The following is a 25310-nucleotide window of genomic DNA, read 5'->3' as shown; positions in this document are numbered from 1 at the left end:
CCCATTTTGTAAATTGCTCAAGGAATTGGGGCGGTGGGGGTGGCTACTTAATATTTTCAGGATCTCAAGTAACCCAGCAAATCGTTACCTTGAACGAATGCTTATTGAAGTCTATGTGTTTGACATTTAAAGTTTCTAACAGGTTTTATTTTTGCAGTTCCTGACCACCACGGCTTTAAGAATATCCTTGACCCAGGAGGGAGCCTCATTGCTTTAAGACTTGCCAGGTAAGGATCATCGCTTTGTAGCTTGTTGAAACTTGTGTCTGTCTGTGCGTCTGTGGGGGAGTCCAGGCTGTCTTCTTTGGGTTTGTGCTGAGTAAAGAGTCTTCCTAGGTTCTCCCTTTTACTCTGAGGGTGGGGGGCCTGCAGAGAAACTTCCAGACTCCAAAGTCTCCGGGAGGGAGAAGGGGTTCCAGGTCTGCTGGGTGGGGTGAACATGCAGCACTAAGATGTGCTCCTGAGGCTCAGAAAGGGGCAAAGTCCTCCAAGGGCGACTTCTTTCTCTCTGGAGTGACACCCTGAGTCACTGCTCATTGACCAGCTGGTAACCTGGAGTCAGAGCTGGTGACCTGGTGAGGCTGCTGTAAGCCAGGTGACCCCATGTGAGCACCACCTGGGTGCCATCCTGTCCCCATCGCTCACCCTGTGATTTGGTGGGCTGGCCCAGCGCACCTCTGTGTTTATCATCTCGATCAGAGTCAAGATCACACACTCAGTGATGGAGCAGATTCCCGCCATAGAGGCCGATAACAGCTTAAAATCAAATGCGGCAGGAAGGGCCGGTGCGTGGACTTGATGCCTTCTGTGACCCCCTGTGAGGCTGCCCCTGATATCTCTGTAAACTCACCCTCAGATCTAATTAGTGGAGCCCACCTTCTCCTGACCATGCATCTCTGAGGTCACTCCATAAACCAGGGAAATTGATAGTGGAATTATGCACTCAGAAATTAATTTTATATTGTACTGAATATATTTTTTTTTTATTGTGACTTTATCTTGTTGGAAAAGTGCTTACTTCTGATTTTGTGGATATTACTGACCGAGGATTACTTTTATTTTGGTTTTTACACAACAGTTATATTAGAAATTTGCTGTTTTATTCTTACCTTCTTAGTAAAAATCCTTTTATCACACAATGGGTAATTTATATCCATTACCAGGCCTTTCAATCCTTTTCAGTGGGGCTGTCAGTGCCGTTGGCACAGTAATGATTAATGTGATCTAATAATAGTGTGCCATTATATTACCTTAGTAAAACATGTACCAACATCCTATTCGGATCTACCAAATTCATAGCTTCCTATAATATTTTTGTTGAAAGACAGGATTACTATTTTTCAAAGCTGATTTTTTCCCCTTTAACATATTTAATGAAATTCACAATTCTTTGCCTTAGTAATCCCAGGCATGTGATTGGGCTTGATGGGTGAATTCTACATTTGTAGGCACCATTGTGATTTGTCAAATAGAAGGTTTGACAGTCCCAGTGATCTGCCATGGAGATTATTTTGTTTTTGTTGGGCCAGGGTTATTTTGCCTTGAATTAAAAAAAAAAAAAAAAAAAAAAAAAAAAAAAGCTGAGTTTCCAGTCCCTTCAGACTTGTAATAAAGAAGGTGCATTTTAGATCAAAAGGCAGAAGAGGAAGTAATTTGGCTCAAAGTTGCTTTTCTTTCCTCAATCTGTTTTGTCCTTTTTTCGGTCACCTGCCTCAGTTTGCTGGCACACAGGTGGGGTGGCAGAGACGCAGAAGCAGTGTCTTACCACTTTCCCAGCAATTTCTCCATCCGTACCTTCCCCTAGCTTTGGGCTAGCCTGTCCGGGTCTGACACAGGGTTTCTTCATCAGCATTGGCTCTATTGATATTTGGGGCTGGATAATTCTTTGGTGTGGGAAGCTGTCACATGTGTGGTAGGAGATTTAGCAACATCCCTGGCCTTTACCCATGAGAGGCCAGGGGCACACCCCTTTCCGCCCACTGAGACACCCAGTGCATCTCCAGGAATCCCCAAGTATCCCCTGGGGAGGGGATCCAATCAGCCCTTTTGAGAGAACCGTTGGTCTAAGGTGACACAGGCACAGCAGGCATGTTGGGGTGTTTGGGGTCTTCCCGTCACAGCTGCTGAGTTTCATGGTGTTTCTTGAACATCTTCGGCTTTGGGAGAGAGGGCGGGCGGATGACCGCACACACTGTTTCCTTTTCTTGGCTGATACATGGTCCTCTTCTTTCTCCCTCCTCTTCTGCCACAGAGCCTGGCCCCAGTAAGGTCCTGGATCTTCGCTTCTTCCACTTAAATCCCATTATAATCACGCTCATGATTGATAACATTCCACCTTTTCAAAGGGCTTTAAAATCTGTGTCAACCAAGGATGACATTATTGTAGAGCCAGAGAGATGTATTCAAACAATTACACACTCCAGTCAAAGTGGGGAGGTTTGTCCTTCTAGGGGGGGGGGCAGTGCTTTGTGATGTGGCTTTAGCCAGAGCCTCGGCCCCCGAACAGCCCCAGAAACCTTCAGCAAGAAAATAAATGGGAAGAAACAGGTTTTGCTCTTGATACCACTCAGCTCTGACAGCGGCTTGGATATTTGGGCTTCTTAGGGCTAGAGTGTTGGCAGCAGGGCAGGGAAGAGGGGGAGGAAGGTGTTGAGCAGGGCAGAGAAAAAGAGAAAGAGAGAGAGAGGGAGAGGGAGAGGGAGAGGGAGAGGGAGAGAGAGAGAGAGAGAGAGAGAGAGAGAGAGAGAGAGAGATCTCCTTGTTTTTGATTCAGAACAAAAATTACTGTTGCAACATTGGCTCCAAATATGCAATCAACTGAAATCAGGAAAAGTATTTGAATACAAAATTTATATTGAAATACTTGAATCTTGATATGTGTGCACCCACATACATGTATATATTTAAATCAAGGATAGAGAAGATGAGAAATAAAGCTTTTGTCATAAAAATATTGCCTGCAGTATTTACCCTCAGATGATTCCGCCACATTGGAATACATTTTTGAACCATTAACATTTTCCATATGAGACACTCTTGTTTGTTTTTACAACTGATCTTTGATGATAACAACAAATGAGCAAATGGATTTAATTTACCTTTGTGTTAGGAAGATTCCAAATATGTTGTGATGTGTGTTGCAGGAAAGCTTTTTGGTGACCTCCTCCTTCTTTGCCTATTTCTGGTCTGTTTCCCCTACTGCGGTGGTGTGCCTGGTGAGGACTGGGACCTTTTATGTTCAGTGTTAACCTCCCTAGTTCCTGGAATCATGCCTAAAATACAGTAGGTTCTCCATAAAGAATATAATCGATAGATGGAAGGATGGGTGAGTGGATGGGTAGATGGCTGGGTAGATGGATGATTGGTGGATGGATGGATGGGTAGGTGGAGAGATGAAGGAATGGCCGGATGGGTGGGAGATAGGATTCTATCTCCAGCTCTAATATAAACCTTACAATAGTGGGCCCAGTTGGCCAAAGAAAATACCTATTTTGCCATCTCTTCACCCCATGGCCTCCCAATTTTTTAAAAAATTTCAAAATGGCCAGTTATAGAAAGGCATTCTCATTATCTCTTCTTTGCAATCCAGTTTTTTAAAAAAATAGAAAAGAAAAACATGTCTAAGATCATGCTAGGCAATCTCTGTGAGCTGAAAACCACTTTGTTGTAAAAAATATGTTTAAAAGTCTCGTAGGGCATACGTATGGATGACCTGGACTGAAGACATGGAGACAAAGCAGGAGAAGGTGACCGCTCTCAAAGTAGAGCATGGATGAGGAATTCATGAGTCTCAGAAAACTGGGCCTCCCATCTTGTCCATGTGACCGAATGACCATCTCCTGGGCAAAACTGTAGCATACAGTATATTTCATGTATTTTAGAGGCTTTAGTGTGTCCTCTTCAGACTCATCACGCTTGATATTCTTGAAAAAAAAAAAGATTGATGAAAGTATAGAGTTGACCATCTTTAGAAGATTGACTGAGACTCTGGGGAGTAGGATCCCCAATCCCCAGGCATGGTGTATACAATGTAACCATCTACTGGGAAACAGCTCATGTGATGAGAATGGTCCTGGTCACCCCATCCTTGACTGTCAAATTATGGAGCAATGGACATCATGGCAGTACCAGTGAGAAAATAATGAAGAGGATAGAGAGATTAACTAGTTGCCATTCCAGGCCTGGAAACCTGTAAAAAACATGCGTGCTCTGGACCCAGATTTCCCAGGTTGGAATGCTGACTTAGGACTCACGTACTACACGAGCATGTCACTGGACTTACACCTCAATTTTCTCATCTGTAAATTGGGAATAACAGCAATGGCAGTGCAATAGATCACACTCTGTGATACACTTCACAGTGGTGCTAAGTAGGCATTTAATAAATGTGAGTTGCTGTTATTATTTTCATTTTTTTTTCCATTCAGTAATTTTTTTGTTCTTTTCTCCCTCTCGACTCAAAATTAATGAAAGTATAGATCATTTTCAGGTAATTAACTTTTTCTCCTCTGGCTCATACCAGGGCTAGGAACCCCCAGACATTGCCAGGCATGTGGTCTCCCCAGCACCCTCTGGGGACCTTGGTTAGCGAGTTCAGAGGGTGTCAGAAAGGCTGGTGAGTTTCTTAAGCCAGTTTCTCAGTCCCGTTTCCTCTGTGAAGGCGTGCTGTTGACACACCACTGGGGGTTTGGGATTTACGTGGTGTGTGGGGAGTGCATTTCTGGGATGGAAGCCACGTGGTCACTGTGGGTGGGAACCGCCTGCTCCTGACAGGGAGGGGACACTCATGGTTTCGCTCTTCCATCCCCTCGCAAGTGAGTATGCTCCACATCACGGCCCAGTTTTATATTTTTAGATTCCACTGAAATTTAATGTTTTGCTTTTGGTTTATTATGTATGCAAGTATCTTGCTGATAAATTACATGTGTAATTGTACCATCGTAACCACTGCTAGTCAGCGACAACATATAATTAAACTCACCCTTGTAGTCATTGAACTTTTCTGTCCCTGACAAGATCATTGACCACTCCAAGGAGGGTGTACCTCCATACAGGAGCCATGTAAGTGCCTGAGTGGCCTAATTGCCCCTGACCCCTGGCCCCCAGGGCGCCCCCCGTGCATCCCAGCATGGGCCCATCAGCACGCACAGGCAGTCTTCCTTTGGACGGGGGTGTGAGATGCAAAGGTTGGATTGTAAGGTTCAGGGATATCTCTCTCTTTATTTTTGTGTCTATGCCCAGATGATTATTGGTTCCAGGGTGGGTGCTTGGCAAGGCTTGAAAGAGTACGTCTTAGAAATATCTTTATGTGCCTTGGAGCACTCTTTTCACGTGTAATCCTGATACCCTTCCACTCATTTTTCCTCTTTTTGAGGTGTACACTGTGCTGTTTTTATGCCCCCAGGCTAAGGATTGGCCAGCTATGGCCTGTCAGTCATAGAGAGCACACTGCCCATTTTACTTTTATGACATTTAAGAATTTAAAGAAAATTGCTGTGAAATACACAGAACATAAAATTTACCATCTTGGTCATTTTAAAGTATGCAGTTTAAAATGTTTGGTGACGATCACATCATTGTGCAACCATCACTACCAACCATCAACAGAACTTTTGATCTTCCCAAATGGCAATGCTGTAGCCAAGGGACAACTCCCTGTTCTCCCCACCCCCAACCCCTGCACTGGCTGTCCTACTGTCTGTCTCTAGGAATGTGTCTACTGTAGGTTATTTCATATAAGTGGAACCATATAGTATTTAGTCTTTGGGGTGGCAGTATTTAGCTTAGCATCATGTCCTCAAAGTTTATCTATGCTGCAGTACTTGAAAGGATTTCTTTCTTTTTAAAGGCCAAATAACATTCCCTTGTAGGTAGAGACCACATTTTCTTCATCCACTCACCCATGGATGGACATTTGGGTGTCTTCCACTCATAGCTATTGTGACTAGTGCTGCCATGAGCCTGGGTTGACCCATTTCTTTAAGACTCAGCTCTCAGTTCTTTTGGGGATTCGCCCTGGTCTGTGGTTGCTTTCAAGCTGTACAGTGGCAGAGTTGGGTAGTTGTCACCACCCTGCAGAGTCAAAAATATTCATCACCTGACCCTAAACTGGGAATGTTTGCCAGCCCCTCCTGAGGGTAAGAGCTTTCTACCCTCAGAAATCCACTTTCTATGTCTCAGAAATCCACTCTGCAAAGAAACTGAGCATCAGCAAAGACAAGCTACTTGTACAAGCCACATGTCTGAAAAATGGAGGGAGAAAGGACGCATGTGCCTGTCCCTGTGTCTCCCAGTCTTGCATTCCTTGCCACCCCTTTAAATGTAATCATTCATTTTTTTGGGCGGGGGGCACCCCAGGGATTGAACTCAGGGGCACTTGACCACTGAGCCACATCCCCACCCCTATTTTGTGTTTTATATAGAGACAGGGTCTCACTGAGTTGCTTAGCACCTCACTGTTGCTGAGGCTATCATTGAACTCACGATCCTCCTGTCTCAGCCTCCCGAGCTGCTGGGATCAATCAAAGATTGCTCTTTGCAGGGAACTGGAATTTTTAGTAAGTCTAAGGTCAGCTCAGGTGGAGAAAAAAATTATACTAAAATATGATATTGTCATTGGGAGAAGTGATAAATTGAGAGACAAGATAGAAATTGGAGGAGGCATTAGGTAACTGAATCTTCCTTTCTTTCTTAAATGAAGTGTTTTGGGGTAGTGTCAGGAATCCACCTCGTGCAGGCTGGGCAAACGCTCTACCACCTACCACCGAGCTACACCCACAGCTTAATTATATGTAAATTGTCAAACCCAAGCCCTGCATTTTATGGCAAGATGGGAGCTTTCAATTCTGCTGAAGAAGGCAATGGTTTCAGGGTGCTGGCCTGCCCACGTGCACAACACTTCCTTGGGATTAGAGGGAAAGCTAAGTCAATGGATAACTTCTTCTTGCATTAGAAAATGAATTATTATTCAATGGAATATACTCAGCCCTAAAGAAGAATGAAGTTATGGCATTTGTAGGTAAATGGATGGAACTAGAGAATATCATGCTAAGTGAAATAAGCCAATCCCCCCCAAAACCAAAAGCCTCATGTTTTCTCTGATAAGTGGATGCTGATCCGTAGTGGGGTCGGGGGACAGGGAAGAATGAAGGAACTTTGGTTTGTGTAGAGGGGAGTCAGGGGAGGAGTGGGGTTGTGGGGATGGGAAGGACGATAGAAAGAGACAGACAGTATTACCCTCCATACATGTATAATTACACTAGAAGAGTGACTCTGAACCTTGTACAGCCAGAGGAACGAGAAGTTGTGCTCCATTTGTGTACTATGTGTCAAAATGCATTCTACTGGAAAACGAATAAATAAATAAATTGTTTATTACTACCATCATTGAGGGAGAAGAAAACTGGGGTATACCAGGGGATGTGTTGGTAGATCCTTTTCAGCCACACGCTGTTTGGAAAGAATCCTGGCATAGACACTGTTGCCCTTAGCTGGTTTTACATATTTGTATGCACTTTCTAAATGCAGAGATCTGCTTTCCTGTTTCTCAGAGACAGTCTTGGGCACTCCCTAGGTCTCACAGGCTCAGAAGTCAGTTGGCACACAGTTGCTAGTAAGGGGCAGGCTGTACTCTCTCTGCCTCCTCCCCTCCTCACCGCCTTCTCCACCCACCAGGGTGAGTGGACTTTGGTACCAGGAGCCTTCTGATAGTTCTTGATACAGAACACAAAGCATGGATAGTTATTTGTTCTTTCCTCAATGGAGAGAAAAGTCTTAGCTGATTTTACATATTTGTATGCACTATGGAAATATTCTATCCATCCCCAGTATGGAGAGGATGCTGGAGGGGGGCCCTTGGGAATGGTTGGTCTTGAGCCTACTTCATGCAAAAGTGTTAGTTCCTGGCTCTCCTTTTTGGTTTGGGAATGCGTGACACCTCCCCCCAGTGACTACGGCCTTTCAACAATGGGCTTCACGTGGTCCCAGTGGGAAGCACAACAGTGTTTTTCATGAACTTTTGGCTGTGGTTTTAAGTCCAGCAGAGCTGCACCCTTACCCTTACAGCTTTCTGGCTCAATTCATCTGACACAAAGGAGAGTAGGATAATCTGAGTTGTAGGATGATAATGTGATGGGCATGTTAGCACATTGCAAGAAAGACTTTGGATTTTGAATTTCATCCTTGGAAATTTGCAGTATTGCTCCAAGCACAGGGCCTGTACCTAGTAGGTAGTTGGTAGGTATTTGAGGAATGAATGAGTATGGTGATTATTCTGTGCCTGAGATTAAGTGGGAGCAATGTGTGATGTCTTATGCTCATGTGTTTTGGAAATAGGGATGTCTATGGCCTTTTATCTATTTTAAGATTAGGTCTTGGCCTGGTGTAGCCTCTGCCTGCCTGGTAGCCCAGTAGGTGGTGGTCACAGAGCTCACAATCTCATCTGACCTCGACTTTGCTGCCTCTGGTTCTTTCAGTATTTCTTGACAACTAGTGCTCTGTGTCTATCCAGGGTCTCTATGCTCAGTCTTAGTGAGTGGAATGTGGCCCCTAATATTGAGAAGCTTGCTGCCCAGAGGGGAAGGAACTTTCTCAGGGGAGGGGTGTGTGTGTGTGTGTGTGTGTGTGTGTGTGTGTGTGTGTGTTTAAATATGACTTCAATATTTCTAGAAATATGATATTCCTCCAAGTATTGCCAGGACTCCAGAAATAAGACATTGAGTGCAAATGACCTAGAAGCAGTTTGGGGACAGTTCAGTGGGGTGGCCACCAACCCTTCTCTCTCTGAGGCCTCAGGATTGCAGACTGAGAGAATGTTCTAAGGGAAGGCTGAGGCAAACCTGCTCAGATGGAGGCTGTGGGGGTGTGGAAAGGAGACATGTTTCTGGAGTAAAGAAACTGTTCCAACCCTTGATCTGCTGCTGTCAGCCTGGGTGACCTTGAGAAGTCTCAGGACGATACAACCGCAGATTCCTACCTGGAGGGTGAGTGCTTTGGGCCACATGGTGCCTTAGGTTCTTTTCAGTTTTTATACAGAATAACCTAGATAAAGGTGTCAGGATGTACATGCAAAGCCCCTGGGATCTTGGTAAAATGTAGATTCCAATTCAGCAGGCCTGGGGGAGCAGAGGTTCCACATACTTAACAGATTCTCAGGCAACTCTGTGCTGCTGGCCCTTGGACCACACTTTGAGTAATAAGGACTGTGATGGTGGCTCTTTACCTTACCGGCCAATTTAGAATTACTTGGAGAGATTTTTAAGACTCACCAATGTCTGGGTCTCACCCAAACCAGTCAAATCATGAACTAGCTTGTAGAGAGTGGGGTAACTTGGGGAGCCCTCTTCATATATAATGAGGGCATGGACCACTGGTATAGTGGAATGAATCTCCAACTTCATCAGGCACCAGAATCTCCTAGAGAAATTGTGGCAAAACACTTTGGGCCCCACCTCAAATTTTTCTATCCAGAAGTTCCAGGGGTAGGATATAGGAACTTGAATTTCTAACAAGTTCTGCATAGCAGCTGATGCTGCTGGTCCAGGGGCTGAACTTTGAGAAACTTCACTTTCATGTAATCAGCTAAGTCATTAAACAGAGATCTGGAGGGATCTGGAGCTGGTGGGTCCAGGACACCCAGAGCCCTCTGTCCAGGGTCACTCTGTGCACATCTGTTTTATATTTGCCTTGGTAAACTTTTGTTAGAAAAAAAGATTTGTGGGTAGAAGACAAATGTTTAAAAACCTCTGGTAAACACAAGACTTTTAATCCTGGGGATGGTGAATGCTGACTCTGAAACCAGGTAGACTCCTTGTTCACCCTGTTGCCAGACGTGGCCATGACAGCCCCTAATCCTGCCCTGCCCTGCAGTGAGTGTTTCACATGCTGAAGTCCCAGCTCCCTCTCGCACAGGAGTGCTCACACCTGGTGTGAGGCTTCCATGGGGCCTGGTCTGGTGCTGGGCAGCTCAGCCTCTGATGATATCAAATGTGTGCAGCTGCTAGTGCCTATTGCCCGTGGGTGTCAAGCGCTGTTCTCATTTGATATGCATGATCTCATTTAATTCTTGCAACGACCTCATGAAATGAGTGCTGCCATTATCCCATTTCAAAGATGAGCATTTGGTGTTGCCTCCCGGGTGTGGAAGAGAGCAGTAGCACTGGTTAAGCTACAGGACAGTGAGACCCACTGACAGGTCAGGGCCATGGAGTACAGTGTTGACAGCTTTGTCCAGGTCCCACTGTATGGGTCCAGGTGACAGAGCTCAGAGGTCCTGAATAAACCCAGGGCAGCCCTCTCCTTGGGAGAGGTCACTGTGGCTGTCTCTTCTTGGTCCAAGTCCCAAATGTCCAATACCTCCTGGCCAGTGAGTTTCCTCTTGGGCGAAGCCCTTCTGTTTGGCCCTTGATTGTATAGAAGAGTCTGGGAGGAGATTCTGGGAGTCATCCAGGGCCTGTCTGGGAGGGGCGGGTGGATCTCTTCAAAGTCCACATTCTGTTTCTGCAGCTTGCTTCCAGCATCCCTGGGGGATTAGGAATGCGTCCACCACAACAGCTTCTTGCTGAGACTGTGCCAGAGCTAGCTCTTCTCCCTGTTCACCCAGTGGGCTCAGTTCAGAGGTGGGGGGCCTCCCTGCTAGGAGGAAGGGAGGCACAGATAAACATGTGGTCTTCCAATGACAGTTGGCCCTATTGGTCAGGTAAATATGGCAATATCCTTTAACCCTCATTTGAGCCACCTGTCATCTTTGTATTTGTTCCGGGTTCCTCTGATGTGTGTTGGGCCTAAGTGTTTATAACTGGTGTCAGCAGCAGAGAGAAGGTGAGAGCCAAGCTTACTGAGGAAAGCTGAGTTGTGTGAGATGTCCCCAAATCAGGCACAAGATCCTCACCAAGAAGACCCTTCCATATATCCAGAACTATGCTGCTTCCCTGTGTACTTGATACTGAGACCCTCCATCTTCAGAAATGTCCTGAAGTGCAGTTCAACATCAAACCTAAGGATCTTCCCTTCAATGTGTCCGTGTTCTGTCTCCAACTTAAAAGTAGATGGATTTAGCGAAAGGCTGATTTGGAGACTCTACTGTGATTGCTATTGGGCACCTGGTTACCAAAGTCTTTCTAGATGTAATTACATAATCTCTTAGTATGCCCAGCAATGATATGTAGGGTAAAGTTTAAATCCAGTTTAATGGACTATCTACTTAGGTGCTTTTGTTAAGAGAATGTTTTTGATCCTAACCTAAGCCACTTTAAAAAAAAAAATGCTTGAAGGCTTTATTCCTGAACTAAAACAAAACAAAACAAAACAGACCCAAAATGACAACAACAAATAAGCAAAAAAACCTGTTCAAGTGGGGTGGCTCAGGTGTTTTTAAATCTTGGAGCTGTGTCTCTCTCAAATCGTGTTTCCCAGCACACACATAACTGTGATCTACCAGGGGTGGCTTGGCACTCCATTTTTTTTTTTTTTCTGCAGGGTCACATAGGATGCAAGTGACCTGCAAATATTATCCTAGGATTTGTAGAGAGAATGTCAGCTCAGGTTAAGGAGTGGCTGTGTACTGGGGGAAAGGCAGCCCTTTCTCAGGGATAAATTAATAGCCTGTGGGGTGAGCCCACCTTTATGGTAATACATGCCATCTGGCATGGGGGCTTAGGTGGCAGGCATCAGGAACCACTGGCCTTGCACAGTGACCTTGTGAATTAAGTTTCCCCCGTAAACCTTGTGCCCCTCTTTCAGGAATTCTACCAGGTCCTTCCCCAAACCCTTTCCCCTTTAGAATATTGGGCAAATTCCAGTCACTATTAGAAATGGAAGACACATGGCCACAAATTCTGGGTGGAACCCAGCTCCTTGATTACATCTGGACCAGAGAGGCATGGGCATGCCCAGTGTCCTCATGTGGTCCTCACCCTGCGTCACCAGCTGTGTAAGGGGACCGTGTCTTCCTTTACCTTGCCATACAGCATCGAGGACCGGGGAAACCCAGGGTCATGTGCAGCCCAGAGTGTAGACGTGGAAGTTCCATTTCGAGTCTGGGGTTTCTCCAAGGGAGGTCCTATGGGGTCAGGGTGGCTGTGTCTTCCATTGTGCCCCTTCAGGCTCTTGAGTACAAATCTCCTGGTGATCATTTAAATGAACATTTCCTGGTAGTGTTAGCTTTGGGATGGACAGCCTTACAGGAACCCAGAGCTGTTGAAAGTTCTCTGGAAGAACAGTGATGCTGACTCCTCCATCCTGTCTCATTCCAAAGAAACTTTTCTGGAGTCAGGGAGCGTAGGACCAGGGAGTAGATTACAGGCTGATTTCAGAATTGCTGAAGGAAAGCGTTTCAAGGGTAGGCCTCAGACCTAGAGGCATATGGGTCTGGGTTGTGGCCTGGGAATCTTCATTTCCCACAAGCTCCTTTGGCAATGCAGAAGGGCCCAGGATTATATAACACTGAACCTATATTTTGGCAGGTGGACCCCAGAAGGCTGGATTCTGGTATTTTTTTTCTTTTTCAGTTACAGGACTCTGGGTCAAATGTTTTGAGTTCCTGGATCTCAATTTTCTTACCAATAAGAAGAGAAATTAGATCTATATCATTCCTAAGAGTCTGTCCAGTTCTGAGGTTTCTAGTACATTAAAAACGATCTGCATTTCAGGCCTGGTAAATTACATTTGCCCCTGAAGGGGGCCTGGATAAGAGGGAGAATCTACAACCAGAGAGTGTGGGCAAGACCAAGGTTATAAAGGTGGTCTCCGTGAGAGCATCATTTGTATTTATTGAAAATTGTTCATCTTAATAACCCTGGATGCTTCCTGGATTAAAAAAAAAGATCATAATCTTCTGTAAATTATGAATACCTTGAAATTCACGAATTCTCTCACTTTGTGATTGGCAACATTAAATGGCAACAGCTCATTTAAATAAGCAACATCTGGACATTATTATTTTTAGGGATTTTTTTCATCTGTTGATTTAGAAATCTGGGGCCCTTATGAATCTTGCATGAATATTCTTTTATATTCACATCTACCATCAAGACACAAAGAAATAGCCAAAAAACATCGTCCAGTGATTCTTTGATGCAATGCATGTGTTTTTTTAAACAACAAATCCATTGTGAATGAGAGAAGATATAAAATAGGCTGCCTGTGAGTGTAGGTGGAGGGAGAAGCTTGATCTTCTAAGAGCCAGAATAACTGACAATTCAAAGCCACAGTAGAGAGGAAGCTCTGATTTTATATATAATAATATAACATTTTAAAATAACAATATAATTTTGGACTGATGATATCAGAATATGGTATTCACTATTTCTCAGAATAATCCAATTTAGAACAATGTATTCTGAGCAGGTTTGGTAAAAATAGAAGATCTATCATCCCATGGTATAAGATAATGCATTAATTTTTATGTGTGAGTTATGAAGATGTACAACTCGGTTAAGAGTTAGGATAAACATAATATTCCTTAATTAATCCATTATGCCATGGTACACATGTGCCATTTTTATTACCTTAAAAATGAAAAATGTCAAAAAAAGGAAATTGCTGCTTTTTTATATCAAAAAAGCCTTTTTTTGAAAAATCATAAAATGTCTAATCTAATTCACCATATAATACTAATGAGCTTAACAAGCCATCTCAATGCACAGTTTAGGATAAAAGGTCATCAGTTTCTGGCAGTCAAATTCCTGTACTTTTCAGACGAGGCAAAACCTCTCAGCACCAAATATCGGAAATGGCATTTGTGATTAGAAGCGTTATTAATAGCTATTTGTTATTAACATAGCGGAGCCGTTTTAGAAATTTATATTCTACTCTCCTTGCATTTTCTAAATCTTATGGTTACAGATGCCAAGATCATTTGTGGACTTTGGGCAGATCTTTCCCCGGGAATCTGCTTAACTTTTTGCCCATCTCTGTTCTGGGTGATGTTGAATAGGGAACACACACACACACACACACACACACTCACACACATGCATGCACATGCACACACATGGTACTTTCTGTTTGACACCCCTTTAATTTCCTCCAATAGCTCTGAGTCCCTTACACTTATTTCCTGGCGACTGTCTGATTTCCGAGCAGCGTTCCTGTCTTCCCTATGTGTCAGTGTCATCTGCCCGCTTTCTTTTGTCTCGTCATAGAACAGGCCATTTGCAGGCACACTGCCGGCACCTTCGGCAATGGTACACACGGCGGCTTCAGCCAGCCTTGTTATGGAAAAGAATGGCCCGGTGGGTTGAGGGAATGGCCAACGGCGGACTAGAATCACGAAGCTGAAAGTAATATTGCCGACTGGAGGTCATTTTTCCCAACTGAGGGGCAATAGTTTGCCACTATAAACTGCACATTGCAGTCAGTATATGTTTTATTAAACCATTTAAGGAACTTGGGAGCCATTTCATTTAAACTTCCTGCTTGATGTAGCTCAGGGCAGAGCCCAGAGCAGCTTACAAAAGAGGCCTAGAGTAATTTGCAGAAGAAATACCCTGCACGCCCAGCAGGATGCACCGCAACTGGGGGAGCCTGGCCCCGGCCTGGACCCAGTGCATAGAGAACTCAATGCTTGAGCACACGGCGCCTGTGCCTGGGTGCGCATGCGTGTGTGGGTTCTAGTCCCAGCTCTGCCACTAACTAGCTCTGTAACCTTGGTCTAATCTCTTAGCCTCTCTAGGACCAGTTCCTGTTGCTGGGAAAGGAGGAGATGTTGGATTTGATGCAAGAGGCAGCTCAGGGATTCTATGAAATGCTGGGTCATCAGAGGGTCACCCCTGAAACTGGGGTTCTGGACCCTCATTGGGTCCTGGCCATCACAGTGGAAGAAAGTCAGCCTTTGTTTTTGCCCTGCCGGAGAAGTCCTCCGTTTTGACGGGCCTGGGGGACCGCGACCATGCAGGTCCCATGTTAAATGTGCTGGTTTTGGCAAAGAGCAGGGCAAACAGAAGCAGCAACTTAGTTCTCACATTACACAAAACAACAACAGCAAAAAGCTCTTTGAATGATGCTTTTTTGTCCAAGGAGGTAAGAGATGAGGCAAGTGCTATGTTGGCTCAGAGCACTGGGTGCCAAGGACCACCCTGGCTGTGGTTTGCAGATCTGCTCACTTCTGTCTCTGAAACTCAGTCATACTCTCTGCAGAATGGGGTAGTGGTGGTGACCTTGCTGTTTCCTGTCCTCCTACCAGGGATGTGCCTTGTAAGCTGGAACGTCCTGTAGACGCCATGGATTAATCATTATGGATAACTTTATGATTATAATTTAGCTTCTGAGTTTCCCCTGAATTGATGCCTGTGAATTCTGTGTTCAGTTTGCTCCTGTGAATAAAGGAATGATGAGGTGAGACGTACTTTATCTTTAAGAGTAATGAATAGAATGAAATCAGGCATTTTTGCGTTCTCAGCCCTAACTGGTGGTCTTTAGTAGGTGGCCTTAATTCTACAAAGTTATATAACCAAATCTTTTGTCTAATTGGTAACTATATTTAGGAGGTAGAGAAATATATGAGCTATTCGTTTCGATTAAATTTTTTATTATGCACTCTGCATTTGGATTGACAACTATTAATATTAAAGAGCTTGGCCAAATTGAAATTTGTATTGCTGGAGAGACTTAAATATAATGTATGATGCTGGGGGAAAAAAAAAAGCCCAGGGAATATGGGAATTACCAGGTTGGGTGCAGACAGGTCTCTGCCTAGTGCTGATGTGTGCTGAGTCTAAGCAGCCCTCTACATGCTTAGGAGAGATGTGTCAGGGGCTCTGCAAATCCAGTGTCAAGGTTCCAGGAAATGAGATACTTTCATGGAGATGATGCTAAATAAAGATGTAGAGCACGTTTTAGCACATTATACAAATAATTTTTTATAATAACTGTTTGTATACAATATTTTTTCCCAGCACTAATAAGAAGGTTTGAGGGTAAGGCAGAGAACGTCATTCTAAAATAAGATTCATGTATCACCAGTATATCCTAATGATGAAGAAGAGGGAGTCCATTTTTCACCCCCAAGCAGATTGTACTGCTGTTCTGCAAGTCCTCAGGAGCTTGAAGGCCCCATGCGTCCCTTAGGAGAGAGGACTCAGCTCGTGGCCATGTGGAGCATGTTCTAGGAGCAGATCAGAGTTTGGCCAGGGGACTTGGACCTGTGAGGTTCTTTTGTCGTTGGGGCTCTGTCCCTTCTGTCTGTGGTATTGCCACATCCAGGGTCCTGTAGGAATTGCACAAAGACCTGGGGGTTCTTCAAACAGGACAGGTGAGATGTCTGAGTCCTCACAGACTCGTGAGATTGATCTGTCCTCAGGCTGGTCTTTGCTTCCCTCCCCGGTTCCCAAGGACAGGGCCATGCCCCTCTCTCCCTCCCCTTGTCCAGTGCCTGTACATAGAGTGTACTCAGTGTGTCCCAAGTGGATCCCTTAGATCTAGTTCACTGGATCTGACTAGCAGAGGAGGGAAAAGGGATAATTTCACACTTGGTTCTATAGTTACTTAGTTGATTCCTTTTCCCTCTGACTGAACTCTCAGCTCTCTGGAGGCGGGCATTTTTCTTTGTGCTATCTGTGATTTTTATGTAATTTGCCCCCATATTGGGAACTGAAATATGAAGGTAGGAAAATCTTCTTGAGTAGGAATGCTCAAAGAATTGGTGGTCTGGGTCAGTGGATTTGATGGACACTAAGGTTTTCACCAGCAAACACTTTTGGTTCTGGATGCTTTGGTTAAGTGTCATTTTAAAGTATTTAGGAGCCTCCAGTTGATGATGGCTTTTCTGAATATCCCAGGTCTCCTGGAATGGGGACGGGGTATGCTATTTGGTATCCCTACTGCTGTCAAGCCTGCTTCAGTGCCCAGATGTGACCCTGTGCTCCTGGAAGGTAGGGCCTGTCCTCGTGTGGTTCCTCCCTCACTGGTTGGCTCAGTGGCTGGCACACCTGTGCCCGTGACAGGTTTGTGTGATACAGAGACAGGGCCAGGCCTGGAGATGCAGGGCAGAGGCAGGTGGCTGACTGCAGGCACACATACCCCAGGAGAGCCTGCAGCAGGTGTTTATTTTCTCTAAGTGTCTGTGGCCAGCTAGGCTCATGGCTTCTCTGGGGAGCAGATAGTCTAGGGGTTGGCTATAAAAAGATAGTCCAGTCACCTGTTTACTTTATGACCCTTTTATTAGCAGGGTTAGAAGACATTGTTGGTGCCTCTCAGTTCACACAGCCACTGGCTCCTATAGCCTGATGGATTCTTGATGCCCGCACAGATGACTGTGCCCGGGGGCTATCTCTCCTCCCAGGGGTACTGACTGCAATAGGGACAGGCCAGAAGTGCTAGGGAGTTAGTGCCTCCAGAGCAGCCGTCACTCAATGGCAGGACGAGAACTGATGGTAGACCATCAGCTTCTTCTCCCACTGGGCAGACGGCACGGGGCTGGGCCCTATTCAGGTCTCAGAGCACCCCTGCAGGATTGAGGCCCAGGTGCCCTTTGTCTAGAGACTGCTTAGCCCCCTCTGCACTGGCTCCTTTCTCTCCCCACTTCACTTTTTCACAAGCCTACTGGCTTCTCCTGTGCTGACTTCCTACACAAACCCCTGCATTTGCCCCTTTTCTCAGGGCCTTCTCTGGGGAAACGTGGCTTGAACCCGGGGGTTGGCCTGTAAAACCTGATGAATGCTTTTCATGCTTTGTCCACTTATGCGTTCTTCATTGGAGCCTTCTAGAAGCCCTCGACAGGAGGAAACCAAAGTTGTTGCCCCATTCCACAGGTGGGAAGGCTGAGGCCCAGGGAACTTGTAGGGCCAGGATCTGATTTGTTCCCGGTCTCCTGCCCATCTCACTTTGCTGATTCAACAAGGGGGAACCTGGTTGGTGGGCTCCAGGTCATCTCCTGTTGCTTGTGCCCAGAAAGGGGGAGGTGGAGTGAATTCCCTGACTTAGAGATGGCTATGGAGGCAGTTGGGGTTGACAGTGTGGAGACCTGGTTGGGTCCACAAAGTGGTGCTTTGCTACTGTTGAGAATAACAGCAGTAGGGTGAAAGGGCTGTGTGGCACCTTAGAGAGGACGCCAGGCCAGGGCTGGCAGGGCTTTGGCATGTGGATCAGCCAGACTTCATCTCTGAGCATGCTCCTTGCACTGTCTTTCACCCTTAGGGAGAAAATGATGGAGAGTGGAGAGGGGCACATTCTCATGATGGTGCTGGAGGGACGTTCCAGGGCCAAAGGCATGCTTGTATCTATCTGCCTGGGAGTTTGCAAGGATGCCTCCAGCAGAGGAGGGCTATCTGCATGCAGAGGGACTCCTGGATGTCCTTCTACCGCTGGGTTGAGGAGACTGCTTGGGGGAAACAGACATCTCTCCTCCCAACCTATTTGTTCCTCTGAGACTCTGAGCACTTTCAAGTGAGAGCCTAAGAAAGCAGCAGCCCAGAAAAGATTGGGAGGTCTGAGGCCTGAAGGCAGAGGCTGAGGGTCTTGCTTCTCATTGGTTCCAAGACCCAAGGTCCTATTTCCTCTGGGCTTTGGTTCCCCAAGTGTTCTCTGGATAGTGTGTGCTCCCCAATGAGGTCAGGGCAGGTGAGGAAGCCTATAGGGGGCATGAAGCAGGGGAGCACCTGCCAGGGAGGGACTTCCACAGGGCCAAGAGAGAGAGTGTGAAAGGATCCCTGGGGAAGGAGGGAGGTTGGTGTCCTTACCTGACCCGTTCAGGGCCCATTCTTGATTGCCCTGTGTTTCCCCATTTAAACAAATCAAGGAAATAAAACATGCTCATTTCACTGGGTATGGGGAAGGGGTAGCGAGTCCCCCGTTGGATGAGCAGAGTGATTAGTGAGTGGAGGTGTGATGTGGCCTGGAACGGCTGGGGGAGATTCCAGGTAGGCTCTGCAGTCCGTGTTTTAGGCATCTCAGATGTACCCTGTGCCTCACACCCCAATCCCATCATCAGGAAGCTGCAGGTGTATTTTCTCTGCTTTGCTCTAGCACTCACAGTGGAGGTCAAAGGCAGCGGTACTTGGGCCTTGTGGTGGTAGGGGGGCCCCAGCCCTGTATTCTGCTACCAAGTTTGGGTCCATTTGGTGGCCCAAGGCCTGGGGCTATGGGTTGGGGTTTGGGGTTCAGGAACTCACCTTCTGGCAGCTGGAGGAGTCTTCGCAGCAGGCCTGGGTCTGTGACCAAGACTTCGATCTGGGGCCATCTGTCCTGACCTCTTGATGACGTGAGGCAGCAGGGGCCAGGCAAGTGAAGAAGGGCCTATGCCATCAAGCACCCATCCCTCCCTTGGTCCACCCTCAGCTCTGCAACTGGGTGAGGCCCAGAGTGGGACCTCTGGATCTACTTAGTGATTTGATTTGACAGAGGGTCACGTCGGTTTTTTTCTCTCCAAATTTTAATATCAGATTCATTTATTATGCTGACTGCAACTGACAAATGCTCACATTATTCACCCATTTATTCATTTGCTCATGAAATCTGTGTTGAGTAATTGTTTTGCCTTATTGGCAGTTTTAATTCTATATTCTTTTTTTTCCCAAAAGGTCAGTGGCTTGCTAGCTGACCAGGCCAGCATGAGCATTCCCCGGAGAGATGCTCATTTACACTGGTCAGACTTCAGCTTTGAGTTTCTCTCTTCTCTGCTTGTCTTGGATCAATACCTTGGAATTCCCAGGACACAGTGGGGGATCTTGTCTTTCTGTCATCCTCTTACCTGGCTCCATGTCTGAGTCATCTTATCCTTCAGTGAGATTATTCTCTGTACCTTCCTTGTTAATTTCAAACGGAGATCTAATGGCATGCATATAAAAATGGATATGTGTGTGTCTTGGGTTTATTAGACTTTTACCTCTAACAATTTTTGTTAGAAGGAACCACATTGTCAATGGATCTCAGCATGGGGCCTGCCGAGTTTAAAACATGTATGGGTTTGCTCCTGGCCTTTGCCTAAAAGTACATGAGATCCAAAGTTCAGCTGTAGCCTATGATTTTGATTTGGGACACTGAAAAATTAGTTATGAGTTTGCTTTAGGAAGAGGACGGAAATGCTCTGGGAATCTAGTTCAGTAAAGTTACTTCTGAGCTGAAACGTTCGAAGCGTGGAGATCTATAGTCTAGCGTGTTATTTTATGGTAACTTTTTCTATGCAGCTGTGTTTGCTGCAGAAACTCACATTTCTGTATGGAAGAGTGAATGAAATATGAATGTGCTTTTTACAATTTAGTACTTTTAATAAAGGATTTGTGAGCAAAAAGCTTAAGTACAAGAACCACAAAACATATAGATAAAAATATAACCATAATCACACATCAAACCCAAGAAAATTCATTACATAGAGAACATCAGTAATTGAGAGAAGTTGAGAGAACTGACAGAAAAATAATATATATCCTCAGAATTCCAAAGGCATGAATCCTTTTAGCTAGGATCAGGGCTTCTGAGTTCTCTAGGGTGGGTGTTTTATTACAGCGGATGCTTTACTTAGAAGGATGTAATTTATTATCATTGAATTCGCATGGCAACATGAATTTGGATTTGAGTTTCTGGGAGAAGTTTACAATTAGTCCCCTCATATATATTTATAGCTTTGAAAAACACTTGATGTTAAAATAACTTAAATACCTTCCCTTTTTTTGGCTGATCTGTGAAATATTGTTTTTTTTTTTTTTTTTTAAAACAAAATCTAGCCACCGCTAAGTGAAGCCTAGCTATTGTGTTTGGGGGCACCTGATTACATAGGTGGCATTCCCATGGCCAAAGGGCATGTGCAAATAGATACAGCCACTCTGTGCCCTCAGGTACCTTGGTTTTACTTAACGGATACTTTTGATTTTTCTAGCTTTTCATTGCTGCCTCCTTAGAAACTTGGTTGGGATTTCAGAGAAAACTCAGCGATACCTCTAACGGTTACTTAGGACAGTTCTCCGTGCTTTGCTATGGTCACAGCTGCCGTGTCCACTGAGGGTCACACCCACTCATTCAACCGGGAGCCCCCTTCTTCTACAATCCTTTGTTGCTTTCTAACTGGTAGGAATTGTCAGTGGGCCGTGATCGCTATCGTTTTTCTTTTTCTATTAGAATACAGTAAGAACTTGATTATGTGTTTCAGTATTTCTCAGCCTGACCCACAAGTAAAGCCAGTGACAATGATTTAGTTATTGGCTTGTGTTTATTGCCGATGCAATGAGGTTGCGGTGTCTGACATTTTCTTCTCACTATGTTGAAGCTTTTAGCGAGTTGCTCTTCTTACCCAGCAAGCCGCGTAACTTGGCCTCTCTTTGCAGATGGGTTACACATTCCTTTAACACTGGCATGCTCCCCTAACCTCCTTGGGTGGCTTTCGATGACTTAAACACAGTAATTGGCATGGAGGTCTGAAGCTTTATTTTATGATATTAAATCATTCTTTTCTGGAAACAGAACTCTGCAAAGTATACCATTCATTATGTGGAGGCCTATATTAACATGGGCTCTGGCTGATGGATGGTGACATCCTGGAGAACTTCTGCAGCACATGTCAAGGGAGGTGCCAACTCTCACCTATGGAGGTGGGTGTCAAAACCAGAACAAAATCCAGGAGTTCACCTGCCATGTCTCAGGGATTGAGGGGATAGGGTTTTCCTCCGCATTGGCATGGTGCCTAAAAGGTAGCACGCCCCTAAAAATACTTAAAATGTGGACTGAGATGAACTTGATTGCTGTGGCATTATTTTAGGGGGACTTGGCGATCTCTCCGTGTAATCTTGTGAATATTTTTTTTTCACGTGACCCATGATTTTCTTGAAACAAAGAGGATTATCAGTCATAAGTTCTGAAGACTGAAACGGGGTGGGAGAAAGGTTTAGAAAGAGAAGATTTTTTTAAAGGACTTACAGAGCTGGCACTCAACTCCAGCTGGGGAGGAATTCTTTAGTTGGGCACCATCTTGGTTGCCTTGCTCCACAGCAGGGAGGATTGGAACTCTCCAGGTGCTCAGAGTCCTCATCTGTTCAATCACAACTGGTTCCTGCAGCCCCTGGTCAGCTACTGGAGGGAGTCAGGACCTGGAAGGAAAGCCTGTGAGAGTTGTCTGAGGCTCCTAGGTTCATGGGTTTGATCTTCTCTGGACAGTTTGGGAACTACAAGCCACTCAAAGTCATTCTGTGGTCATAGCTGAGCTAAGACCACAGAGTGACTTTGAGTGACTTATAGTGAAGACCAGGGCAGATGGCTCTCCCTTGGCTCCCAGCAGCCTGTCCCCTGGGTGGCTTGGTTCCATTCCATGTTCCCATGCAGAGCACCATGATATTCTGGGAGAGTGCTGTGGGATTGGTCTTTGTTGACGAGGCCAGCTTGGAGAGCAGGGTACTGAGAGTCCCTTCAACTGAATTACACTGGGATCTACTGCAGTACCTTTCAACTCTTCCCTCTCACTTGCTTTCTCCAGCCTTGCAAAATCTCTGAACAGTGCTGAGAACTGGAGTCCTCACACAAGTGTAAGAATTTCCCCCTCCAATGCAGGGATAAAGTTTTTTTTTTTTTTTTTTTTTAAGATATCCATCAGGCACAAAAGGAAAAATATAAAGGAAATCAAAACAAACAAAAATCACATGACAGTGCCGAGGTTGAAGAAGTAGCCCACGAAATGAGCTAACTTAAGGAGAGTTTGGTCTCTTCGATGATTACTTTTCAAGTTGCTTCTCATGAACACATTTTTTTTTTTTAAGCAGAAATGGGGGAAAGAAAAGGAGGAAAACCTAAACTTCTGGGAAGGTTGAAAGAGATGCTGGTTATCTAACTGGTATCAAGTGGGCGAGTGTGGAGTGGCTTCGGTGTCTAAAAATCATTCTGTTAGTATGTAGGTCACATTACTGTACTGTCTGGTTATTGGACGTTGCCTTAGATAACTGTTTGTGGAGTATTAAATGGTTTTGCTGCCTCAGCACCCTTTTTAACTGGTATTTTTCACACAGTTGTGCTGCTGAAAAGGCGCAGTGCCGCAGCAGAAATCAATTTATCTTTCCCTCTGCTACTTGTGTATTGTGAGTTCTTGTAGTGTTTTACCATTTGATTAATTGATATTCTTTGTGTTGGATATCATTTGTAACGCTGCTGTCCAACTCCGGGTGCCTTAAAAACTTTCATAAGAACACTACATTATTTATGTGAGACCTCCTCATGACAAAGTACAATAGTGAGATGCCGAGAGAAAAATTAGATCAAAATGCTCTTGGCTTATAAGTTTATTAAGGGCGGAACAGTGTTCCCATTCACGTCTCTAGTCCTTTCTGACTCCGCGTCGCACGGTGGCTTTGACAGGCTTTGCTCCAAAAAGTTGGGCATTGAAAGTTTTTCCTTCCTTGGCCTTTTTTATGGGCCATCCTCCTGGGGTGTGTGTGGGGGGTTCCTAGTTCCCCCTTGGATGGGAAAAGCAAATTCAGGAGAGGCAGGAAGGAGTGGGAAGATCAGGCGAGGCGCTGAATTCAGAGACTGCACCCTCTGAACCCCAGAGAGACTGGGGAGTAGAAGACATCTCCATCTCCATCTCCATAGGTCTTTCCCAGGGCCCTGCCGGAAAGCCGGAAGCTTTTAAAATAAACGTGTTTGTATGCATTTCACACGGCGCGGGTCTTTCCGTGGGTATTATTAATATCTATTTTTAGAGCGAAGAATGTGGCAGATGAAGGTACTCAAGCCCCGCGTTATAAAAACAGAACAATACTGTTGCTTCCCCGTTTCATTAGAAAGTTTCTTTGACCCTGCGGTTTATTTCCAAACATTCAAGTTATTTGTTCTGGTTGTATTCTTAAACAGGGGTTGTTTTTCTCCCTTTCAGAAAATGAGCACAGATGGTGATGGAGTTTTCAAGTACTGACATCCCTGCTCGAGAAAGCATTCCCACCTTCTTTGTGCTGAACAAGTCAGGCAAGCTAACACGATGATGCGATCATCGGTTTCATGCAGACATGCAGAATTGATTGACAGGGGAAAATTTAACATAAACCACACATTCTTTCAGTGCCTTCAATTTCTTAATGATGTTTATTTGTTGGATATTAGCAGCGGCAGGAATTTCATTTAAGGCGAAAAGCGGGGTGGGGGGGGGGAGAGGAGAAGACAGAGTAAGGGGAGAGAACTTGTTCCAGGCAAGCAGGTTTAAGAGGAAATTTACTGCTCTGGTAGAGTCTCCATCAAAACAATTTGTAACCGCTCCTCGGAGCCAGCTCCGGAGCTGAGGCTGTCAGCGGCTAACTAGCCATTCTCAGACCATTGCTTCTGTTTGCGTGACTAAATACAGACAATTAAAGCCGAGCACTTTCATTCTCTATGAACTCATTGTTATCCAGGGTTCAAGTACTTGGATAATGGGCCACAGGGAGACGGGCGGATCATGATGGGCAGTGGCAGAGGGCTACTTGCTGAAGCCCATTCCTCATTATCTGCTGCATGCTCTCCACCGTGACGGAGGGCTTCAGGTTGTCCTCCTTCCCTGTGGGTTTTGGTCAAGATGGGCCAAGGAGATCCCATCTCCCAGACCCCTGACCTGATGCTTGGGTCCTAAGAGGAGTCTTTGCTTCTTGGGTCCTGGCAATGACAGGCGTAGGGACCTCCTTTGGAGCACCAATGGTGAATCACTAAGGGCGGTGACTGGCCCTGCTCACTGCCCCAGTCACCATCTGCGTCACCAGGAGCCTCTCAGGGATTTCTGAGGCTATGTTCATCTCTCCTGATGCTCTGGGCTGGAGTGGAGGACACCAGAATCCCATCAGTTCCTGAGCTCCCCAGGGCCATGGTCTTTCATGCTGAGAGTCAGTTATAAGACCCTGCACCCTAAAGAGTTAGGGCTTCCTCCCTGCAACCCTGAATGCAGTGCAGATAACAAAACCCACAAAGCCATGGTGCAAGCTATGCTAGGGTCTTAACGATATTTAGTAGTTTTTCCCAAAGCATCATATTTTTTTCCCAAATATTTTTCCTCAATTTTTGATGCTGCGCTCTTCCTATGCCCCTAAACAGCTGCTCCCTGCTCAGTGGATAATCACCCTTAATTTACTCGCCCTTCAGTTCTCTCCCCCCACCTTTGGTGATATCCATTCCATGCCTTCCTATTATTTATTTAATACTTTCTTAAATGCAATTTTCATCTACTTTCTCCCCTTCCCTGCCCCTCTTCCCCAACCCTAGTTAGCCCTGTCCTGCTGTAACTCTGAGATCCTGGGATTGAAGGGTTCATTAAGTTTCTCCTGAGTCACTTGGAAGTAAACGCATGGCTGGGGCAGGTGCTGGGCTTCTGAACACCTGGGTGCCCTTTGCATTTGTCATTGTGCAAGAGGAGAACGGGGATACCTGAGAGAGGATGCC

General features: G+C 45.4%; 1 protein-coding gene across 1 annotated transcript in view; it reads left to right on the top strand.

Annotated features, from left to right (window-relative positions):
- Znf536 (zinc finger protein 536) overlaps positions 1 to 25310 on the top strand; it is a 427081-nt gene that overhangs the window by 50945 nt on the left and 350826 nt on the right. The window contains exon 2 of the mRNA XM_071604575.1: positions 158 to 227. The gene's annotated coding sequence lies outside the window, so the exon portion shown is untranslated. The remainder of the gene's footprint in view (positions 1 to 157; positions 228 to 25310) is intronic.

This window comes from Marmota flaviventris, chromosome 18 (assembly GCF_047511675.1).
Source record: "Marmota flaviventris isolate mMarFla1 chromosome 18, mMarFla1.hap1, whole genome shotgun sequence".
NCBI lineage: Eukaryota > Metazoa > Chordata > Mammalia > Rodentia > Sciuridae > Marmota > Marmota flaviventris.
This window is presented reverse-complemented; position numbering and strand designations above follow the sequence as displayed.